We start from the raw sequence: 23,075 nt of genomic DNA on the forward strand, positions 1-23,075 counted from the left end.
AGCACGGTTTTTCGGTCAAACTAACGCGACTGATCAGAGCTACATTGTATTAGGATCGGGGATATTCTCGAGTCCCCGGCGAGGGTTGAGAATAGACGATTGCTTATCCTGCACGCCTTCTAACATTGGTCTTAAGGGGGTGATCCGACGAACGGACAACAAAACGAGAGCCAGACTGAAAGTGGAGTCTAGGAGGATTGAGCTAGAAATAAACGCGTCGAAAACCAAATTCTTGAAAGGAAGAGGCTCAACGGCAACAACGATTACCGTCTCCCACGGGCGGTAATCCTTGGTAGCGACGAACTACAAGTGGTAGATGAGTTAATTTATTTGGGATCGCTGGTGACCCCGCGGCCATCAACACTAGCAGCGGCGCATTCAAGCAGAAAATCAGGCCTACTTTGCCCATCGCAAAATGCTACGATCCAGGCCGACAATGTACAAAACCCTTATTAGACCGGTAGTTCTTTATGCTCCTTGAAGCCGTGACGTTGCTCACGGAGAACATATGCTTGCCGTTTTCGAGCAGTTTTTACGAAGTACAAACTAAAAGCGCAGAATGGCAGAGGTGTATGAATCGCAAGCTACAGGCACCGCTTGGAGAGACTCCCATCGTATATCGGGCGAAAGTCGGTAGGTTGCGGTGGGCCGGACACGTCGTAAGGATGCCGCACGACAGTGCGACGAAAACAGTCCTCTTCAGCAAGCCCTACCGGCACTACGAACAAGGGGGTTTCACGTGCAAGATGGCTCGACCAGATAGTAAGGGATTTGTGACTGCTGAGACGACTGGGAAAATCGAGTTGAATTGAAGCGACTGCTTGAAACAACACGAACCATCCCGTCTCTACACTGCTGACGGCGACGAACCAAAAACTTCAGGGGCAGCTGAATCAAGTGGAACAGGACGAGAAACTTTGTTGTCTAACGTACTCAATTGACGTGTCGAAGTAACGACGTCTTCGCTATTGTATAAATTTTCATATGAAAGGTAGGCGCTGACGTTGAACTGTCTCTGGAGCGTACAAGTAGAGCTGCCGGAGTAGTTTAGGCCAATTGATTTCCGAAGTGATGGTCTTAGCAGCAAAGAAAGCTTGTGCAATCCTTCGTTTTAGGGTACCAATTCCAAGTAGCCTGCAGCGATCAGTGTAGGAAGGTAGGTTGGTAGCATCACGTCATGGCAACCAACGTAATTCGTAGCGAACAATTTTTTTTGTACTCTCTCGAATCTTACAATCCAACACGCTTGATAAGGACACCATGCCGCACTACGAAACTCAAGAACTGAGCGGACTTGCGAGTAATACGACGGTCGTAAGCACAGCGGGTCGAGAAGTCTTCGAAGAATTTGAATAGAGAGCCAAGTTGTCTGTTAGCTTTCGTCGGAATATCGTTATAATGAGGTTTGAAAGTCAGCACGAGTCAGATGTGACGCCTAAATCACTAATCTGGCAAACCCGCTCAAGCATGTGACCTGAAATTAGGTAAGCAAACATGATCGATTTTTGTCTGCAATGGAAGGTTATCACATTGCAATTGTTGATGCTAAGTGTCGAACAGTCCCGGGAGCACCAGCTCTGCATACATTCTGCAGTTAGTTGCAGGTAGTCGCAATCATTGGTACAATGACAACCACTTCGTTGATAAATAGCAAAAACAAACGGGGTCCTAGATTACTCCCCGGGGGGACGCCTGAAACATTCGTAAACATTTCAAAATGAGAAGCTCCGCTCTTAACGCAAAGCGATCGGTTTGTGAAATAGGATCGGAATCAGGTGATCAAGGATCTGTAGACTCCAAGTTTCTCTAGTTTGCTCAACAGAACTCCGTGCCTTGAAATCAGGGTAGACAGCATTTACTTGATCACCCTTGGTAGCATTGTGCGAACGCAGAGTGATGCAAATTTGGTCAGATTTGTCGCAACAGATAGGATAAAATCCAAGCTGAACAGTTGAAATGTCATTCTCTCAAAGCACCTCATTGATAATAATCCAAAAACTTGAACAGCAATATAAGGTGGAGATCCCGTTGTAATTCCGAACGTCTCTCTTGTCACCTTTCTTGTGAACAGTGAACACAAATGAGGATTTCTGCAGTTCAGAAAATTTGCTCTCTTGTAATGACCTGTTAAATAATTTCGTTAGTGGAGCAAGCAACACGAAAAGAACATGCCAAGCCTGCTGCTTAAGAAAGTACCATGATGATTAAAATGCGTTCGGTTTGATTAAAATTAGTTCCAGTGTTTAATTTTCTGTAGTCATATATAATCAACCATAGCTGACGTTAGTAACTCCATAATAGTGTTGCTTTGAAAACTCCGCAAATTTTTCAAGGTTGTTTGAACATATGTAACCAGCGAGAAGTTCCAAAAATACCAATACCACCTTTTCACATCTAATCAATATCAATTTTCCTAACGAAACATCACTAGGCTGTACCTATTTGCCAAACTTGCCTTAAAACTTAAAGTCACTTCTACATCCCATTAATATCAATTCACTGATTTGGCTTAGCCACCGCCCAAGTTCGTAACGTTCGACAAACTAAAAGTGTTTATCAATCAACCATTACCACACGAGATGTTTCCGCGTGTGTCAATACGACTCTGACTAAACTATTACGATGTTCGGCTAAGAAGCGCAAATAAAACTGCCATGTTTGAACATTTGTTTAGGCAGCCAACATATGTAAGCAAGCATCGCTAGTCGCGTCGCCGCCCGCGGTTGCGACTGCCGCTCATCCTAGTGCTACGAAGTGGGTGCCTCCTCCAACCAACCAACCAACTCTAGCATGCTAATAGCTAATTGCCCGATTGGGAAACAGCGCAAACCAAGACACGCACTCCGTTCGTTCCCTAGCGGGGGCCATAAATCTTGCGTTCTGAATTCGCTCAAATTGTTTCAATGTGTTTTAAATTGCCAACGCACATCCAATCCAAATTGGTCGTAAATCATGGCGCAAGTTGTTCTTCGGCATTGGCAGCCACATTGTCGACCCGGCCCGTTCCTTCCGAAATTGCGCGATATGGTCGCGGAGCGGCGACTGCACTGACCTCTTCCGGCCAGTAACACTGACATCAGCCCAAAGGCTACTGCCCCGCCAGCCAGCAGTGCTGGCGATAAAACAGTTCATCATCTGCGCGAGTTGAACGACACTTGCTGTTGGCTGCTGTTGGTAGCCAGCCAATCAGCGCGGTTGTCAACACCTTCTAAAAGATCTTCGCAGTTCGGTTAACCGTTTGACACTGGCGATCATAATTCACGCACATTCCACCCGAATTGGAGTACCATGCGGGGCCATGGGCGTCGTGATTCGGCGCTTCTTTGTTCCGAACCCGACAGAGAATAAAACATAAGTCTATTAATCGTTTTGATGTTCGGAAATCGCGTGCTCAAACGGGGGCCACAATCAGCACCACCAGCAGCAGCAACAGCAGCGGTTTGAAAAGGGTCGTAAATGAATGAACAATTAAGATCATGATGCTATAAATCTTCATCCGCAACGCAACGTTTATGATCGCCTGTCCGATACTTAACTGGTAATAATTGGTCATATAAAAATTTACATGAGCAGCTTGGGCAATTATTGAAAGTTGGGAACTTATCAAACCAAATTATTCGGCTGAGTCTCACAGTCACAACCAATCGTTGACTGACCGACCGACCAACGACGGACGGCTGTTATGATAGAGTGATGTTCGAATTTCTGTAATTAATGTGATCATTGCTGTTGCAGTGCCACCATTAATTGAATGCATTTCAGACAAATAACTTTGGCTCTGAAATGAAAATGTTGCTGATTCTTATATAAAGTGACCTCTTGAATATAAATATTGTCTTTGTTTCTTGTTTGTTCACCGTTTTGGGGGCTAGCGCCTCTTGTATTCTTTTATTTTCGTAATTACTTTGGACCCATGTGCATCAAATTGGCACTGGCACCTTTTCTATTTCTGTTTTTCTCCTAGAAACGTACAGCCAATCCTTCTGAAGATCGAATTTCTAATCGAGACAACATTCGACTCACTTTGGCAAACTGAACGTTTTCTGTCTGTGCATGTTAAGTTGCGTAAAATGACTCACTTTTCTTGCAGATGTTGATCAACTTTGCCGCATAGGTTGCTCTAGAATTTCATGTTGATCAGACTTATAATTTTAAAACTGTGTATAAAAATATCCCAAGTAACAATCCAATAGCAAATTGGATATATTAATTTCTTTCTTCGAGTAATTCACCATATAAATCCATAGATTAGATAGAAACAAGCAATCTGCTGCCGGACGTCGATACGGCAAGTCTAATCTAATTTACCTAGTATTCCTTCCTGGTGTTTTATTGGGAATGAGGAAGTGTATGGTGCCAAGAATAATAGACGGGATGAACTAGAAAATTTCGATATATAGGCCAAAAATATATCTGGTCGTTCAATAGCAGGCGGGCTATTCCAATTCCAGGACGTTCATTCTCGACTTTCGTCCTTACTTGCCTTTCGTATTAGTTTCTCCGACTTTCATCATTAATTTCTTGTCGTTTGTTTGTTCGTCATTTGTCTTGAGTTTTTCGTGTTTTTTATTTTTTGTTATATGCACTCAGCTCCCTTTTGCGGTCATCTTCGTGTCTATTTGGTTGTTGTTTTTTAACAACAGTGAGTTGGTTTTCATTCTTTTGACATCCAGTTTTCTGGTAAATTTACAACGTCTTTTTGTCTCTTTTCAACGATCTGTAGTCACTTTTTATCGTCTATTTTGGCGTTGCCGGTAATTCTTCATAACGTCTTTTTGTCTTTATTTATAGCCTTTTTCGACTTTTCTTACCACTATTTTGTCATCTTTTTATCGTTTCTCCAGAACCTTTTCTTCATTTTTTTACTCTTTTTGACGTTTTTTTTGTAATTTTTTGTTATTCTGGTGTTTATTTCGTTTTTTTCAACATCTTTTCGTTTACTTGTCAACACTTCACTGCCTTTTCGTCACCTCACGTTCTTTTATAGTCTTTTATTCGTCTTACTGTAATTATTTTGACGCTGTTTTGCCGTGTTTTTGTCACCTCTTCGTTGACCTTTTTTAAAATCTTTATCTGACATCTCTCTGTTGTAGTTTTATTGTGTTTCCGTGGTCAACGTGGTTCAACGAATTTTATCGTTTGGTCGTCGTTTTTTTACGTTTTTGTTTTTTGGTATTGCTTGCCGCTATTAGTCGTATTTTTCTCTGTTTTAACCTCCCTCCCCTATTTCCCTTTTTTAAATCGCTTTTTGTCATGGTTTCGCCGTTTTTTGTTGCTATTCAATCGCTTTTTAACCTTTTAACACTTTTTGTCTTTTTTATCGCTGTTTTTGGCGTCTTTTCATCGTGTTTTCATGTTATTTTGTCTTTGTCGTCGTTATTTTGTGACAGAATGGGAGGAAAACACGACATAAAAAGTGAAATAATACGGAAAAGAAACAAATGGAAGATAAAAAGAGGGAAAACGTGATTAAAAACGAGGAGACAGGCCATAGAAAGATGAAGAACAGAATGGAAAAGAAAAGAATGCAATTGAACAAAACAAACAAGAACATTAGGATAAACTGAACAGAAAAAGAGTAAAATGGGACGAAAAGGAAAAAAACGGGATAGAAGAGAAAATAAAATGGAGAGGAAAAAAATGAAAACTGAAGTCAAAAGGATTAAAATGGAAAAGAGAAACAGAAAATGTCGAAACAACACGAAGAGTAGGAACGGGCCTGACAATGGGGAAAGACGATAGAAAAAAAAACAAAAAATGGGACAAAGGTAATTTAAAAGCTAGAAAAAAGGCGAAAAACTGGACAGAAAAATAACAGTGGACAGTGAAACGAGAGAGAAAAAGAGGGCAAGCGAGACAAAAAAGGGAATACGGAGAAATAAGTAACCAATGGGGAAAAGACGAGTAACGCGAAAGGAAAAAGAAAAATGATAGTGGAAATTATAAAAACGGGAAAAAGAGCTCAAGCGCGATAAAAAAGGAGAAATATGGAAAAGAAAAATGATAGAGAGAACTGAAAAAAAACTGGAAAAAGAGCTCAAACGCGATATAAAAGGAGAAAAGTGGCCAAAAAACGGGAAAATGGGACAAAAATGGAAGAAACGAAAACCGGAAAACGGACTAAAGAAAAAGGTAAAACAGAGGATAAGACGACAAACGGGCAATAAAAAGAGAAAATCCTGAGAGAAGGAAACAGAAAAATCAGAAAAAGATAAAACAAGCAAGGCAGAAAACAGAAAAAACAGGGTAGGCAGGAAACAGTAAACACAGAAAACAGGCAAATCAGAAAACAGAGTAAACTGAGAAATTAGGAAATAGAGAAATCAGAGAAAACAGCCCAAGCGACAATGAGAGTTTTATAATACTCTTATGGCGGTTTCCATGACCAATTTTGATCTTAAATGCCATCATAAAAGTGTAATAAAACCCAAATTGTTACTTGGAATAGCAGACGTTAAAAAGACGAAAAAACGGTAAGCGAAAAAAAGATAAAATTGAGAACAGAGAAAGGAGGCGTCAAAAAGATGAAAACAGAACTGAGAAGAAGAGAAAGAAAGACGACAAAAAAGGAGTAAAAATAGGAAAACTTGAAACAAAAATGAGGACACGAAGAAAAAGGAAAAATTTAAACCGAAAATGTTGGACAGATAAAAAGGAACACGAGAAAGAAATAGGAAAAACGATGGAAAATAAGAATAAAACCGCACAGAAAAGGAGAAAACCCAAAACTGGAAAACAGGATGAAAATGGGTAAAACGTGTAAGACGAAAAACGTCAATTTTGATGTCAGGTAAAACTTCGTGTCTAATTTTGTGGCCCATTTGAATTAAAATTTTAGGTTAAAATTAGTCCACATTCTAGTCTAATTTAATGTTCAATCTTAAGTTCAATTGCATGTCCGCTTTTAAGCCCAATTTAAATACTTCAAATCCAATTTCATGTTAAATTTCAACAATAATTTCGAATCCCATTCCAAGTCTAATTCAACTTCAATTTGAAGTAAAGCTTCAAGCCCAAATTAGTCCAAATAGTCTTATAGTCTTATAATACAGAGAGAGATAGAGAGAGAGAGAGAGAGAGAGAGAGAGAGAGAGAGAGAGAGAGAGAGAGAGAGAGGGAGAGAGAGATGTGTTAACTATTCGAAAACGCTGCCTAGAAAATTTATTGATCAAAGAGCTGACAACTATTTGAACGTTTGTTTTTTATTCCTTTTAGTTTCCGTTTTCATTTGTTCACTTCTTTTTTTCTTTTTTGTAATGCGTTTTTCCATTTTCCAGCTCCTGTTTTTTCCTTGTTTTTATCTTTTTCTGTCTCGTTTTTTCTTCTTTTTTTCGTTTGCTTTATTGTTGTATTCTTTCCATTTATTTTTCTTCTTCTTTGTCGTCGCTATTTTTTAATTTTTTCTCTTGACTTTTTTATATTTTATTTGTTACATGTACTCTGTCACCTTTTACGGTCATCTTCTTGTCGTTTTTTGTTGTTGTTGTTTTTTTAACAACTGTTACTTTGTTTTCATTCTTTTTGACATCCGCTTTTCTGGCAGCTTGACGCCGTCTTTTGTCATTTTTCAGCCATTTGTAATCACTTTTTATCGTATTTCGTGGCTTTGTGGGTTACCCCGTGATAAGGTCTTTCTGACTTCATTTGTATCTTTTTTTGTTTCTTTTTTGTCGCTGCTTTGCCGTCTTTTTATCGTCTTTCCAACGGCTTTTCGTCATAAAGAGTAAAAAATTACTCTTTTCTTCGTTTTTATCATTATTTGTCATCATATTCATTTTTCGGCGTCTAATTTGGACGCCTCTCGTTTTTTTCTCATCGTCGTTTCGTTTACTTGTCATCACTTCGCCGTCTTTTTATCGTTTATATGCCTTTTCATTGTTCTTTTATAGTCGTTTTATTGTCATTTTGACGCCGATTTGCCGTGTTTTTTGTTATCTCTTTATTGTCTTTTTTCGTATTTTTCTTTTTTGACTGCTCTCAGTTGTAGTTTTATGGTGATTTCATGGTCTTTTTGCATTCTTTTTATAGTATTTTTGTCACTTTAACCACTTTTTCTTTCTTTTCTTTTTCATTATTTAATCACATTGTGGTCATTTCTTGTCGTTCTCTTTGTTGTCAAGACAACAAAAATGTTGTCTTTTTGTCGTCTTTCTGTAGCCGACATCTTTTCGTCTTTTTCTTAGCAAGTTTTGTCTGCTTTTTGACGCTTTTTAAACGTCTTTTGTCGGTTTTGTCATCTCTTTATCGCTGTTTTAGCGCTATTTCATTGTATTTTCATGTTATTTTCGACTAAGTCGTCGATATTTTGTGTCGTCTTTTCGTAACTACAGCGTCTTTTCGTTGTCAAAACGCGACATAAAAAAAGAGAAACAACATGGAAAAGAAACAAATGGGAGATAAAAAGAGGAAAAACGAGGTAAAACATGAGGAGACTGTACAGAGAAAGATGAAGAACAGAATGGAAAAGAATGAAATTGAACGAAAAAAATAAGAACATTCGGATAAACTGGCCATAAAAAGAGAAAAACCAGGAAAAAAAAGATGCAATAACATGAGCAGGAGAATGGAGAAACAAGAACAAAAAAGGAACATAAAATGGGAAGAAAAAAAGCGAAAACGGAAGTCAAAAGGGATAAAATAGATTTTTTTCTAACAGAACATGACAGAAAAGAAGGAACAACAAGACGTAATAAGAGGAATAACGGAACAGACGTACGAACAGGAAACGAACGACGTAGGAACAAAAAACGGGATCGAAAAGGACTCGAACAAAGATGAAAACTGAGCCTGAAAAAAAGAAAATGTTGAAACGAATCAGAGGTGTTGTGCACAAGACACGTCCGCATACGTGACGTCGAACTACGCAAATCTCTTTGTAGCGATGTTATCCATGTATGTAATAATACGTTTTTTCATGTATACATGCTACATACGTAACGTTTATCAAAAAAGTAAATACAATGTTACTTTTCGTTCAATCCTCAACCGATTTCGGAGTTATTTCCATGAATTGATTGAATCTATTTTATTAAAGCGAATCGAAGTCACACTAAACCAAACAGCTGAAAATTTTGCGCAAAACTTTTCTGCGGCTTAAAAAAAACCCTGATAATAAAGCATTTACAAGCTGCAGACGTTTTGAAAGACTGCCCGTGACCAGAAAACTGATTTCTGCCATTTGTTGGACGTCAGCAACGGCGAAAAATTCAGCTTTTCCCTCGTTGCCTGTGTTATTATGGTATTAACCGGTATTAACAAGAAAATAATTAACTCTTTAATCGTTGTGTGGTCCTTAAAAGGACCGATTGTTTAATTATCATAACTCCAGCTTGCAATAAACTTGCACCAACGCATTTTACATAATTTTCTTTTCGGTAAATTAAGGTACCGATAACCACAAACCAGGCAACGAACCAACCGGAAAGCCTCAGCAGCTATTTAATCTAAAATATCATCGAAGGGGCCGTTCCTCTATGGTCATGAGTCACGATGAAATACCGGTCCAGGTGGTCAGCTGCAAGTGACGTGGGATAATTCTGGTCTTTTTGTTATCGCGAGCAGTATTTCCTGCCAACTCAAAGCACTTCAACTCAAGCACTTCCGCAGCTAATTATTCCACCACAGCAGCCAGCTCCAGCTTCAATAGTTTCCTTTCCTCAGCAGCCGGTGAATACGACAGACTGGGAACTACAGACGTGCACGACTCGACCGTGACTTTCGCTTGCCCTTGATACTTCCTCCTTTGTCGCGTCCAGACATGCCAATGAGATGTTAGCAGTAGCTTACCTCGTGTTATATACCAGAGCAAGCGACAAGAATCGGTCCCGCCTATTTTTCATGTAATAGAGTAATCTCAAGATTTTAGTCTTGACCTTGGAATGAGGTCATACATATATTAATATTTTTTTTTTTTTTGAAGCGATGGTTCTACAATTGATGAAGGGACGGTAGGGGAAAGAAGCATTGGACAAAAGGTAGGAGTCAAAATGACTACTTGTCAAGCATAGCTACCAATACCCCCCCCCCCCTTCCTTTCCGCTCTTCCCCCTCCTTCATCAAAAATTTTCATTTCTTTCCCCTACCGTCCCTTCATCAATTGTAGAACCATCGTTTCAAAAAAAAAATATTTTTCATGGTCCTTCATTCCATCATCTACGTTGAACAAACCGGAACACTTCAATTTCAGTCTGAACAAAAGAGCAAAGTTACCAGTGAGCCGTTCACCTTTTGCTGCCTCTGCCAAAGAAAGCTTGTGCTACGTATTACTCTAGCATTAGTGATGGACAGATTTGTGTTGCTAAAAAAAACCGAGTGAAAACCTTTAAGTTCCAAGTTTCGTAAGTTTCATCAATTACCGAAAACCGGTCTTTTAAGAATGAACAAATTCTTATATAAAGATGCAAAAGATGTCACTAAAACTGCTAAACACTAATACTACTTAAATGAAGATATAAAAGATTGTTGTTCTCCGCTGATCACAATAAAGTTTGTTGGGCCAGCAATAATGATTAAAAAAACATTCGGTTTAGTTTTAATACGTTTTCCTGCGCATTTGTTGCGGTCAATAGTGTTTAATTTGGTGTTAACTTGGTTTTAATTGCTATCACTTGTTCACGGCTGACAAGTTTTCAATGTGACGAATATTGAAATTAAACTAACTGCGGCACCGCTCGTGTTACCGTTGGTGATACAACACAATAAGGAATTATCAAGGCAAATAGCAATCAAGGAGAAATGGTAGGATTTCATTTAATTCTCTTGTAACTTTGTTATACTAGAATTAAATGGAATTTTCCATCGGCTTTCTCGTTGATTCCTGAATTGTACCAAGACTTGTTCGATAACAAAATTAGAAATTATTCCACCCGATCACAAAGAGACAATTGCTAGTACGACCGAGTTAGAGGTATAGTTGGTGTGCATGTCTACTGAACATTGGCTGAATTATAAGCCGCAGCGTGAAAACGCGTTATCACTTTGATGACGTCATTTCCGACAACCAATCACGAAGCAAGAATTCTGGTTAAACAAAGGTTCATTTTCGATTTTTCAATAGTTCGACATCAAGAATCCACACTTTTCTTCATTTGGGTCAATTCTTAGAAGATTTTCCGATCGATTGGTGTAAGACTATTGAAAATCGATCGGGAAACCGTTAAGCTATTAGCGTTCAAAACCTGACCACTTTTCGAGAAAGATTTTTTAGAAAGACACCCTATCCCAAACCTTGCCGTAAGACGTAGTCCTACGTCAAAAAAACAAGACAGAAAGAGGATAAACGGACCTAAAAATTGGAAAAACCGAAGAAGGAAGACAAAAGTTGGAATAGAGGCAATACAGGACACGCGAGAAGGGTACAAACCTAGACAGGGAAGGAAAGGAAAAATAACATGGAAAGAAGAAACAACGGGCAGGAAAACGAGAAAGAAAAAGAGGGAAAACGAGACAGGAAAGGGAAAACGAAAAAGAAAACAAGAGAAACCAACAGGGAAAAGAAAAGAAAACGACGAAGAAAAGGAAAACCGATAGAGGAAACTAGAAAAATGGGAAAAAGGTCAAACGTGAGAAATATGGAGCACAAAACGGGACAAATGGGACAGAAAAGCAAAAAAGAAAATCCGAAAAAAACGGACTAAAGAAATGGTAAAACGGAAAAAGATGGAAAATGGGCAATAAAAAAAGGAAAACCTGAGAGGAAAGAGAGAAAAAAGAGAATCAAAAAACGAAAAGGCGGTTGAACGGAGCTTCAAAAAGAGGAAAACGATAAGAAAAGAAGATAAGACGAGTTAAATTATGGTTAGAAAAGCGAAAGCTTGAAACGAAATACAGGAAACGAAGAAACCATCCTATGATTACTCTTTCTGATTCTGAAAGGTCGACTTCCCCACCTTTTACGGGCTAGTGGCTAGTGGATTTTACTTCAAGGTTCGAGAGTTACGTAAAGAAAAGAAAGAGATACACAGAGAGGTAGAAAAGAAGACAAAAGTCTAGTACCCAATGTTGTGTGCAATGCAATAACATGTGTTTAAATTAAGGCTTTTGGCTACTTTGAAAATTAAACAATGAATAAACTGAAGAAATTTTTGAAAACCATTAGCACGTTAAAAAAGTTTTCGTCAATTTTCCCGTTAACGTCACAAAATCTTTGCAAATTACGTTGCATCAGACCAAACCGTAGAAAACTTCTGAATGCCTTAAATCCGCCTACTTGCCCCGTCACCTTCCAACCAGTTGATTCAACTTAATTGCGCCATTCTTTCATTTGTTTTTTGCTCTCTCTCTCACTGTTGGACGAAATTTAGAATTGCCCCCACGACAATGACTATACGACGACTCTACGTAGAGCGTCGCGCAGATCATCAATTTCACTCTTTCCAATTATGCAAATTCCATTGCCTCGCTCGACCTCGCGCATCCGCCCACAGCACAATTATTGTCTATCGTCGTATCGTAGATGAATAAATTATGTTAAAAGTCCATCTATTCTTCCATCAAGCACCGGGCACCGAGGATCGTAGCACACTGCTGGCGTGCCGTGTCAACCCGATTCCGTTTCAGTTGGGGGAGTGCTTCATTGCACCTTTCCTCGTTAGTTTGATGCCCGACTAAGATTGGAGAATGACAATTGCATCATCCCAAGCAACAATGTGAGTTTCATTGTACTCTTATGGCGGATTTCATGACCAATTTTGGTCTTGAATGCTGTCATAAGAGTGTAATAAAACCCAAATTGTTACTTGGGATCTCCGATAGGAAATGCAAATGCAATGATTAGCGAAACAAGATTCCAGATTTGTTCTCTGTTTGATTTTCAATTTGGTTCAGGGTCTGAAACGAAGCTGAAAGTTGCAGTCGTCGCTCACGCGACATACCAGCTTGAGCAATCATCAATGTGTAGTCAATTTCAATTGAAACAAATCCGTTCTATAACTAGAGCAGCACTGCAGCACTTACGGTGACGAGTATTTTGACGTCTAGCGTCTAGCCGGTAGCCGGGGGTTCTACCGGTGTTCGACCGACCGCGAATCGATTAAGTGTAGATTGATAATCGACAAAAAGTGAAATGCACGCTAGACGGCGCTTAGATTGGGATTACTATTAGACTAGACCTCGTCGGGGTTGACTGATCACCAATGATTGGAAGACGAGAATAAGAAGGAAACTAATCGATCGATATTTTTTACTGTGTTTCAGAAGCCACGCGATGCGCAGTTTAGACTCCGGGCGGCGCGGCGCGGTCGGTGCGATTCGCCAATCATTGGTTAGCATTTTTATTGACCAATGGTAGCAATAAAGCGGTGACCAACGTCCACTAACTGCATTATAATAGTACAATATTGGATACGATTTATGGCAAAAAACGAAATGAAATGACAGGACAGGAAGATGGTCACAGTCGTCGCTCGAACTGCAATACTGAGCAGCACAGCACAGCAGGAGGCTTTGAAACTTGTTGTCACAACTTGATTACTGTTTTATGATGAAAGGGGTTGCAAATCAAGGCGAAAGTGTCACTCTCAATTGGCGAGACATGTTGCGATCATTGATTTGCTCTTGATCAGTTTGGCGGCGATCTTTGTTCAGCTCTAGATAATTGTGCTATTGAGGGAACACATTGGACCTCTGATCTCCAAGATTTTCTGCACATTTTTGCCTTGAAAGAGTGTCCAAATGTATTGTGGGTACCTAAAAATGATACAATACACCGACTGATCATATGCGGAATTTAGAAATTCCAACATAAACATTAATTTTTTGTTTATCAAACATGTGCATCACCCGGTCGTTATATAACACCTCGAGTTCATTGGAAGCTAACGTGAACCAGATCAGGCGCGAGGTGGCCCAACGAGAGCGCAGGGAATGCAGAGATCCCCCGTTGTTGCCTAGATTCCCAACGTATACTGACAACTTCTTGTTTTACCGATTACAATACAAGCACACTAAAGCGGTGCAGTTCTCGCAATCTCAGTGGTTGTTTGCAATAATCGAGTTTACCCATCTGTTTGTCTGTGATGGATGAGTTCATTATGATCGCATTTTCCAAACGATCCGAATGGTAACAGTAGCTTAATCTAAACTGGACACAGCGGGTGAGACATCTCTGTTTTATTTTGTTACTACTCATGAATGTCGGTACTATTTTTCATCCTAATCATAACTAGCACCACCATGGAAACCAGGTAAACAGAAGATGCTTTAGAAAAAGAAAAGAATTAGAGAAAGAAGAAATGCATTACTCTATCGTCTAGAGACGATCGCACCCATCAACAGCGGAAGCATATTTCATGATTGTTATGTGAAGTACACATGCATTGCGTTATGCTTTGCTCCATTTGCTGAGAAAACATTACAATCCTCGTCATTAGTTCGGTAAAATGTAGGTAATGCAAAGCCCCCAGAACGTTCTTCTGGCCGGCTAATATGGTGCAAAGCTTCTCCTGTATCCTACCAAATAGAGAGCATCAGCAGTAGTAGCAGCAGCAGCAGCAGCAGAAGTTTGCTTATTGTTTATATTTGGACGTTGGCAACTAGAACAAGATTGTTTAGATCTCGGACCGACCGAATGGGTAAACAATTCGAGTGCGGAGAGTTATTATTAGAGTGCAGCGGCACGTCCATGTAGTTACGCTGATATCTAACCGGTTCTGGAATGTCAGAAATGGTCACTACAGTCTAACAGAGTTTAGTCGGTCGGATTTTTTCCCCGGTCTCTCTCTCTCTCCCTCTGTTGCTGGCAGGCTGGAAACAGTGTTTCGACACGTGTTTACATACAGGAATCGTATTATTGTGGACACAGTCATTTGCTAGGGTCTAGGGTTTCGGGATTTTTTTCTTCTTCTTTCCACTTCGTTATTAGCTTTGCAAAGCAATATGACCCTTTTATGTTATTTCTAGGCATGAGCTCCACGACACTTTCTTGTTCAACTTATTTTGCTTAACGTTCCACTCTGGTTTGAGGCAAGTTCTGAGACAAATCTCGTTCTCAATCGAACAAATTGACACTTTTGGAATTACAAAACTTTTTTTCACTTTTCCTTAAATTTTGTAAGTTTTTTTATTTGATTTTATTGCGGTATTTCCTTCGTTTGTTACAATTCCAAAGAAGGGAGGAACTGGGATTAGAAAGTTGCACAAATAAACAAATATTATGTATCCCTTCGGAACCACTACAAAAGTTACTTCCTTCGTTTGTCGGTTCCCACTTCATCAGGGCCGCCTGTATCCCTGGGCTCAGCAGAAATCCAACTCCTCTATCTCGAGTAGCATTTTCACCTCGTCTGCCAGTGTAGAGCAAGATTTGCCCGGAAGATGCTTTGTTCGTCAGTATCCGGCCAACGGACCTGGCCCAGCCACAGGATTTAAAGCTTCAGGCGGTTAGCTTCCCTTGCAAGTCGAGACAGCTAATCCTGCTGGGCAAGGGTCAGTCAGTATATTCCATGTACTTCATTACTAGGTAACTGGAATCCTGGTCTTATTTCCAATAATTAACTTTGTTTCCTTTTAGCGATAATAAAAGCTGTTGAATATGTAAGCCTTCAGAAAACACAACAAAAATACACAATGAAAGTGCGATAAAAAGATGATGAAAGAGTAATGAAAGGATAGAGAAAATATGACGAAAACGATGATAAAATGTCGGAATTAACATGAAAATGCGATGAAAAGCCGACGAAAAGACGCTGAAACTGCGACGAATAAAGACGAGAAAAAACGATAGAATGATATTTAAGAACGAATAGAACGAACGAAGAACGAAAGAATAACGAATAGGTAGTAAAAAGACAACATTTTTGTTTTATTGATAACAAATGAAACGACGAAAAAATGACGAAACAACGACAAAAGACGAAATCACGACGAAGGTCGAACGTAAGTATCACAAAACGACGAACAATATGAGAAAATACGCTGAAAAGATGGTAAAAAGACCATGAAAAAAATCAAAAATATGACGGTGAGATGACAGAGACATGACGAATACGAACAAATAACTTAAACGCGTCGAAAAGACAACAATATGACGACCAAAATGAGAGGCAGCGAAAGACGGCAAAATGACGACGGAAATGCGATGAAATGATGACGAAACAGTTATGAAAAGATAGCGAAAATACGATGAAAAGTAGACGAAAAGGCGATGAAAAAATACGGCGACAAGAACTACAAAACATGCCGACAAGTCGTTGAAAAAGCATCAAAAAGGCGACAACGCATGCAAGACGACGAAACGGTGTCAAATATATGACGGAAGAACAACATAGAGGAAGTAAAAAGACAACTGACAACAAACAAGACGACGAAAACATGACAAAAAAGAAGTGAGAGGACGATAAAAAATATCAAATCGACGACAAAAGACAATGAAAAGGTAATGACAAATAGGCGATAAACCCTTTGCAATAAGACGGAGGTCGATGAAAATACGATGAAATCCGTCGGAAAAAGGCTAGTCATAAAAGACGATAAAATATGACCTCAAATCACTGAAAAGAGACAAAGGAACGATTTAAAGATGGCAAAAATATGATGAAAATATGCCAAAACAACAACTAAAAGAAAAAAAAACCACGACAAAAAATGCCAAACATGCCAGAAACGAAACAGAGATGACGAATACGAAGAAAAGACACCAAAAAGATGACGAGAAGGCATCGAAAAGGCAGCAATAAAATTACGAAAAGATGCCAAAACAGCGAAAAAAAATAACAACAATAATAGTAAAAATCCGTAAAAGAACCAGCAAGTACAACAAGCCTTCCCAACAAGCATGCCTTCTTGAAAATCTCTGCTAAAAGTATCGAACTGACATTTTGCCTGTGATACAAAAACCTTGAATAAAACAGGGCAAAACAGACTACTAGATTATCTCGCATTAACATAAAATTGTCTATATACCTTTTTCCTAACATTTTTCTGCTGGAATCTCAAATTAGAGAAAATTTGTGTATGATTCTTTCAAAACTCTTAGATGGGAACGGGAATGAATGGGGTAAAATGGGCTACTTTCTGTCATTTCCGCGCGTTGAGACCATCACCATTCGATTTCTCGTGATTTTGACGTAGGACTACGTCTTTGTTTACTATACCGGGACTGGGTAGCACTTTGTGAAAATGAAAATAGAAGTGTAACATTTGAATGAAAGATTTTAAATGCTAATAACTACTGAGCTACTGAGCGAAATTGAACAATCTATATGTCGTAGGATAGATAAAATGACCAGCTATTTTATAAGGGGGTAAGAGAGCAATTTTAAGAAGGGCGTAAGAGAGGAGGGCTCCTATACAAATGAAACACAAATTTCCTCAAAACTCGAGAACTAATCAAGCAAATGAAAACAAATTTGGCAGGTGGGGGTTTTTGGATGCATGAATTTATTTATTTTATGATGGTTTGAGACGTCTCACCGCTGTGGCAGGAGGATAACGACTTTCATACAAATAAAACAGAAATTGGTCATTCATTACCATTTCAACCTTTATGATGCACAGAAGTGATTTTTAAAAGAAGTCTTCTATGGCTCAATGGTTGCAGGCGTTGTAATTATGAATCCTCGTCCACGTATTTTCAAAACCACCATTGCATTAAATGAAGAATTGAATCTGTATATTTCGCTCTTCTCTTTTAATCATTCACTAAATAATGGCACTCACAGATTCTTATAAACATACATATGCCAGAAATGCAGTTTACATTAGTCTTTGATCTGATGATCTGATATAGTCCTACGTCACCCTTTCGCACAACCCCTAGGGCTGTATACCTTGTAGTTTTTTACTTAAGAAGAGCTACTTTTTACCCCTTAAAAATAACGGCAACAAAAAGTTCCGTTTTTTCGGTCGATTTTGCCCACTGTGCATTGGGTTAAAAGGCCACTGCGACAGTCCTAAAGATCATCTTAGGGTTGTCTTGACAACATGTTGACGAAAATAGGTGCCAAAAAGGTCATAAAAAGATAACAAAAACGGCAACAAAAAACGATGAAAAGACGACAAAAAAACCAAATAAATCGACGATGCCAAAATAAAAGCACCAAAACGGCAACACAACAAATGATGAGCAGACGATGAAAATGTGATGTTAAAAGGTGAACAGCATGAACACTCGACAAAAATACGACAGAGAGATGACAAAGAGACAGCGAAGACGCGTCGAAAACACAACAATAAAAAAACGACATAAGAACGACGAAAAGATGACAAAAAGTGACGACAAGTAGCCTAAAAACTGATGAAAATAAGAAATGAAAGACGACGCGCCGAAGAGACGCTGGAAAACGCCATCGAAATGTCAGGAGAAATAATATAAAACGACGGAGAGATTGAAAATAGATTAAGAAAAAGCGAAGAAGAGACGATTAAACGCCAGCAAAGCAGCGAGAAGAAATACCGAAACAGACTAGAGGTGAGAACAAAAAGCAACCTCATCGCAACCAAAAACGCAACAAAAGGCAATAAAAAATAACACCAAATCGCTGGAAAGAAATAAAAAGACGAAGTAAAGATGCCAGAAAAGCAGATGTTAAAAAGAACGAACCAATGAACCTCCACCGAACCAAAATATCAGAGGGGTTGTGTACAAGACACGACCGCATAGGGGACGCAGGACTACATAAGTCTCTTTGTAGCGATAATAGTATGCATCAATGCATGTAATAATACGATTCCTCATGTATACATGCTACATGCAGTATTTGCTGAGATCAACTATAGGTTGAGAAAATTCGATTATTTTATGATGAATGTTAATGGCGCCTCAAATTTTGCTTCAACATCAAACACTATTTACATATAGGTATATGTATTTTGATGACATTAAAAATTTGTATGTTCAAATGGCTTGACTCAGGTTGAGAAATCCAAAATCGATAATTTTGTTTACATTGTTTTATTCATTTTCATGATTGAAAGCTACTATATAAGTAAGTTAAAGTTGTTTGCAAAATGTTTTGCATCTGACTGCCTTATACTAAGTTGACGGTCAGATAAACATTGACAACACTACGGATCCCTCCTGCCTTGTCTTGTCCGTCATTTTCGAAAGAAATTAATCTAAATGCCAGACTATTGAAACTATGTAAAGAATTGCAGGCCACTAACTGACGCAAAGCAGCAAATGAAACATTCAAAACTATTCTTGGATAAAAGAGCCGCTGATTTTCCTCGCTTTGAGAATTGCTGCGTTACGTCACGTGCACAAATATTCTTTCAGCCCTGTTTAATTGTAAGACAACAGTTCCGAACAAATTCTTGCAGTACTTATATGTATCTAATCTGGTAAAAGGAAAGAATTACCGCCCACTTTTCTATGACGTTTCACTTACAGGACATCAATTTGGACTAGATTCATTGTTTAACCTTTACGTCCCCGACATAAAAAATGAAGGTACTTTCAACTACACTTTTGGCTCTATCTCCACTAATTTTCAATCGATTTTTATGCAACTAGTCTTAAAAGAGCCACATTGGCCTTTAATGAAAAAAATATGCTGGTACATTATGGTTCCATTTTCCCAGAGATATTCCAGATCGCGGTGGGCTTTTTTTGACGTCATAAGTGGTAGAGGAAATAAAACTAGAAATCTGCTTAATTGGCTTTTACACTATCCTGTAGAGCGCTGGCTTACGCACCACACTTCGGAACATCCGGCATTGGTTCTACCGGAATTCACAAGTGGTCATTTGGAATTCTCTTCGAAAATATTTAGCTAAATCAGTGTTAGCTAAATCAGTCAGCTAGCTTTGGTAACTTAAAAATATTTTTCCGTGAACAGAAAAGTTGAAGTTTTACTACAAGATCATCGATTTGATCTAATCGATTTGGTTTATAGTGACTATAAAAAATATTCGACAGTTTCTGTAGTTGGAGTCAGTCCCGGTGTAGTGAGGTTAGCATTCACGCCTCTCAGGCCGAGGACCCGGGTTCAAATCCCAACCCCACAGAAGTCGCGAATGACCCAAGCTGGTTAAGGTGACTTTAATCAAACAAGCAAACAAGTTTCTGTTGTTGTGCAGTATATGCGCATTAAATTTTATCGTGTACTAGCTGAACCCGGTTAGTGTTGCTAAATACTCTTACAAGTAAATGAATGAAAATTTTAGGGAATTGTCGCTGGACTTCGATTATATTTCAGCAGGGGGAGGGATCTCGAACCATCATAGAAATATTTCTTGCGTTCAAAAATTCCACAAGGCCGATTTGGTTCCATTTGCTTGATTAGTTCTCGAGTTATGCAAAAATTTGTGTTTCATTTGTATGAGAGCGCCTTCTTTCAGAGGGGGAGGAGGGGTCCCAGCAATTTTTATGCCCAACCCAGCGTAGGTAAAAAATTAGAAGAAAGTATTTCATTTTTCTTATTGCAGCGAGCCAGATTAGGTCGTGGTACACAATTTTGAAACCCCAATACTGGCGAGAACCGATAATGTTTTTATTTTTGCCAGACCCTTATCTGGACCATACCTTTTTTCGGATTAAAAATTTTGCTAAATGCCAATGTCCATTTGGATTGGCAGAACTTAAGAGAACTTTATCTCTGTTTATACTCCGCCGCGGGCGTCTCAAATAAAAACTATTTTTGCACACCTGACATTGAAAATCCACGACCAAATTGAAATGATGGCGTATTTATAAGCCGAAACAATAAAGTTGAATGACATTCCGAATCGTGGCACGTCGATCGTCGGTGACGCTCAGTGTGTTTAGCTTTTTTTTTTGGAGGACCGCGTGACCCAGTGTGGTGCGTACGCGGTTCAATAGGTATAGAAAGGTTGAAACGAAAAACAATCAACTCCAAATAATGCTGAATGAATGAACGATGACGGAATGGCTTATACCTAGTTGGTATATTAAGTGTGTTTCCAGTGTAGGGGAAACTGGAATAACAAAGCCGCATGGCCCCCTAGCAAAACAAGAGTCTGATAGTTTTCTAAAGAAACGACTCGTGACAGTACGAAACTTGCATTCCCAGTCTGTTTTAATGATGCTTTTAAAAACCCACGCCTCCCGTAAACATTCACATTCACTTTTGCAAGTCGATAGGATTATCTTCTGCACTGGAACCGTGCGTTCGCGTGTCTAGTTTTGCATACACCGACTGAATGGAGAAGCTTGTTGTAGGAGGTTGAGTATAGAGACCACTTCTGTCGTCGGGTATATGGGCTAATAGTTCACTTGACAGTGACACCTAAGTTGATCTCGATGAAACGAAAAGTTTTGCCCGGAGCTCGAAGCCGACCCCGTGTGGTGGAGCAGAAGCTGGTTTTGTTTGGTTATGTCATTGCTGGAGGATTTTTCGCAGCTGGCAGGCAACTCGCTGATCGATCGGAGGTGTTTGAAAAGCACCTGAAAGTGGTTGTTGTCGTGGTAGTCAGCAGATATGTGATGAAAAGAACCAGTAAGCCAGTTGGATTATGGGGCACATATGATCCATTTCAGCTTAGAATGGGTGAGTTGCATCACTTATAATCTCCCCATTTGGGTACAAAATCATAAATTAACACGAAAACGTCAGTTTCTAAATCAATTAATCCGAACAGCAAACATTAATCTTTCATAGACATTCAGCATCCAGCGGAAATTGCCAATCGACCAGCAGCGGCAGCTGCTGCTGCTCGGTTTGAACACAGCGAACAGTGAGGTTACCTACACCATGGACTACGATTAACTCTCTATTCCAGACCCCTACAATGTCCATCACAACGGGATCAACGGCCCCGTTCGCCGGGCTGCGCTGCTGTCGGTGCGGCTTTTTGCAACCAAATGAGCTTGAACTATTTTTTCCCGTCATCTCCGCATTAAGATCATTTCTGCACGGTCAAGTTCTTGAACATGATCTTCTTTTCGATTCAACGCACGCAAACCGTCCCTAATGTCGGCGACCTCCGTCCGTTCGGGATGTACCTACTCTGCATTCTGCTGTCTCCAGTCAGTCTTCGAGGTGGACCCGATCGCATAATGGGATCCAGCATCCAGCAGATATCCGTTGTCCGTCGTCGGTCGTCGCAGAGCGCACTGTTCGGTCGTGTAGGCGATGACATCACATGTAAACGAGCCGCAGCATTCCGCTCGAGACGACAAGGAAACGCTTTTTTTCTCTACTTGTTCCGCAGATGTTGTCTTCCGACCAATCGGCCGACCGAACGACCGAACGAACGAACGGAGGTCCCGGTCCCGGGTGCGTGTAATCGATGTGTTGTATCATATCGAGCAATAAAGGGAGTCGAAACTATGTTGAAACTAAATAGAACCGCAAGGGAGCCCCGCGAAAAGATTAACCACTAGTCGCGATTGCCGTCGTCTCACGCCGGGTAACCCATTCTTGATGCGGTCGACAGATCATGGCAGGGAAGAAACTATGAAAGAGATGAATATTAATTGTTTTGAAGATAAATGGCTGATAGACAAATAGAAGTTGTTTTTTGCATGTTCCGTGACGGCACTGACGACGGACGGCCGCTCGACGGGGTTCAGCACGATGCGTGCCCTGAATATGCTCGTGTGTCTGTGTGCGCCTCCTGCATGCTTTTAGCATAATGGAGCGAAGCTGGAATTTGGCTCCAACTTGGCCAGCTCCGGATTGTTTAAAGAAGGAGACCATAAGATCTCTCCGCTGTTGGTGACAGCCGGACCAAATTGGCTTTTGTTAATTCAAACGAGTGTTAGCCAAATATGTTTCAATTAAACAACGATCATTAGTTCGGTCGGCGATACATTTTCCCACGATTTATTCAAATCGTTTGCTCACGGACTGGCTTTCCTGCCGTATCTTCGTAGTCTTCCCGAGACTTTCTGAACAAATTTTGATTTCTTTTGTGCCCAACCGTGTTCCAAACGTTCCGCGGTCATCTTTTGTTGATGCCTCCTGATGAGATGGTCGGGTTTAAGCAGATACCACCTCGTGTAGGTTTACTTCATATCGCAAATTCACGCGAATGCAGACTACATGATCCCGCCACCATAATTTTAATTAGTTTTTGCTTACACAAACTGATCCGAACAAAGCTTCCCCGAATGCCGTTTACACTTAGTTTAGACTAGCCAGTTTACAAACACGCGGAGTATGCAGTGCGATCGA

The 23,075-nt window shown here is 39.8% G+C and overlaps 1 protein-coding gene across 7 annotated transcripts in view; it reads right to left on the reverse strand.

The window, feature by feature from the left end:
• The window catches only part of LOC128741210 (A disintegrin and metalloproteinase with thrombospondin motifs 1), a 540,214-nt gene that overhangs the window by 386,233 nt on the left and 130,906 nt on the right, over window positions 1-23,075 (reverse strand). The window lies entirely within an intron of this gene.

Source organism: Sabethes cyaneus, chromosome 3, assembly GCF_943734655.1.
Source record: "Sabethes cyaneus chromosome 3, idSabCyanKW18_F2, whole genome shotgun sequence".
Taxonomy (NCBI): Eukaryota; Metazoa; Arthropoda; class Insecta; order Diptera; family Culicidae; genus Sabethes; species Sabethes cyaneus.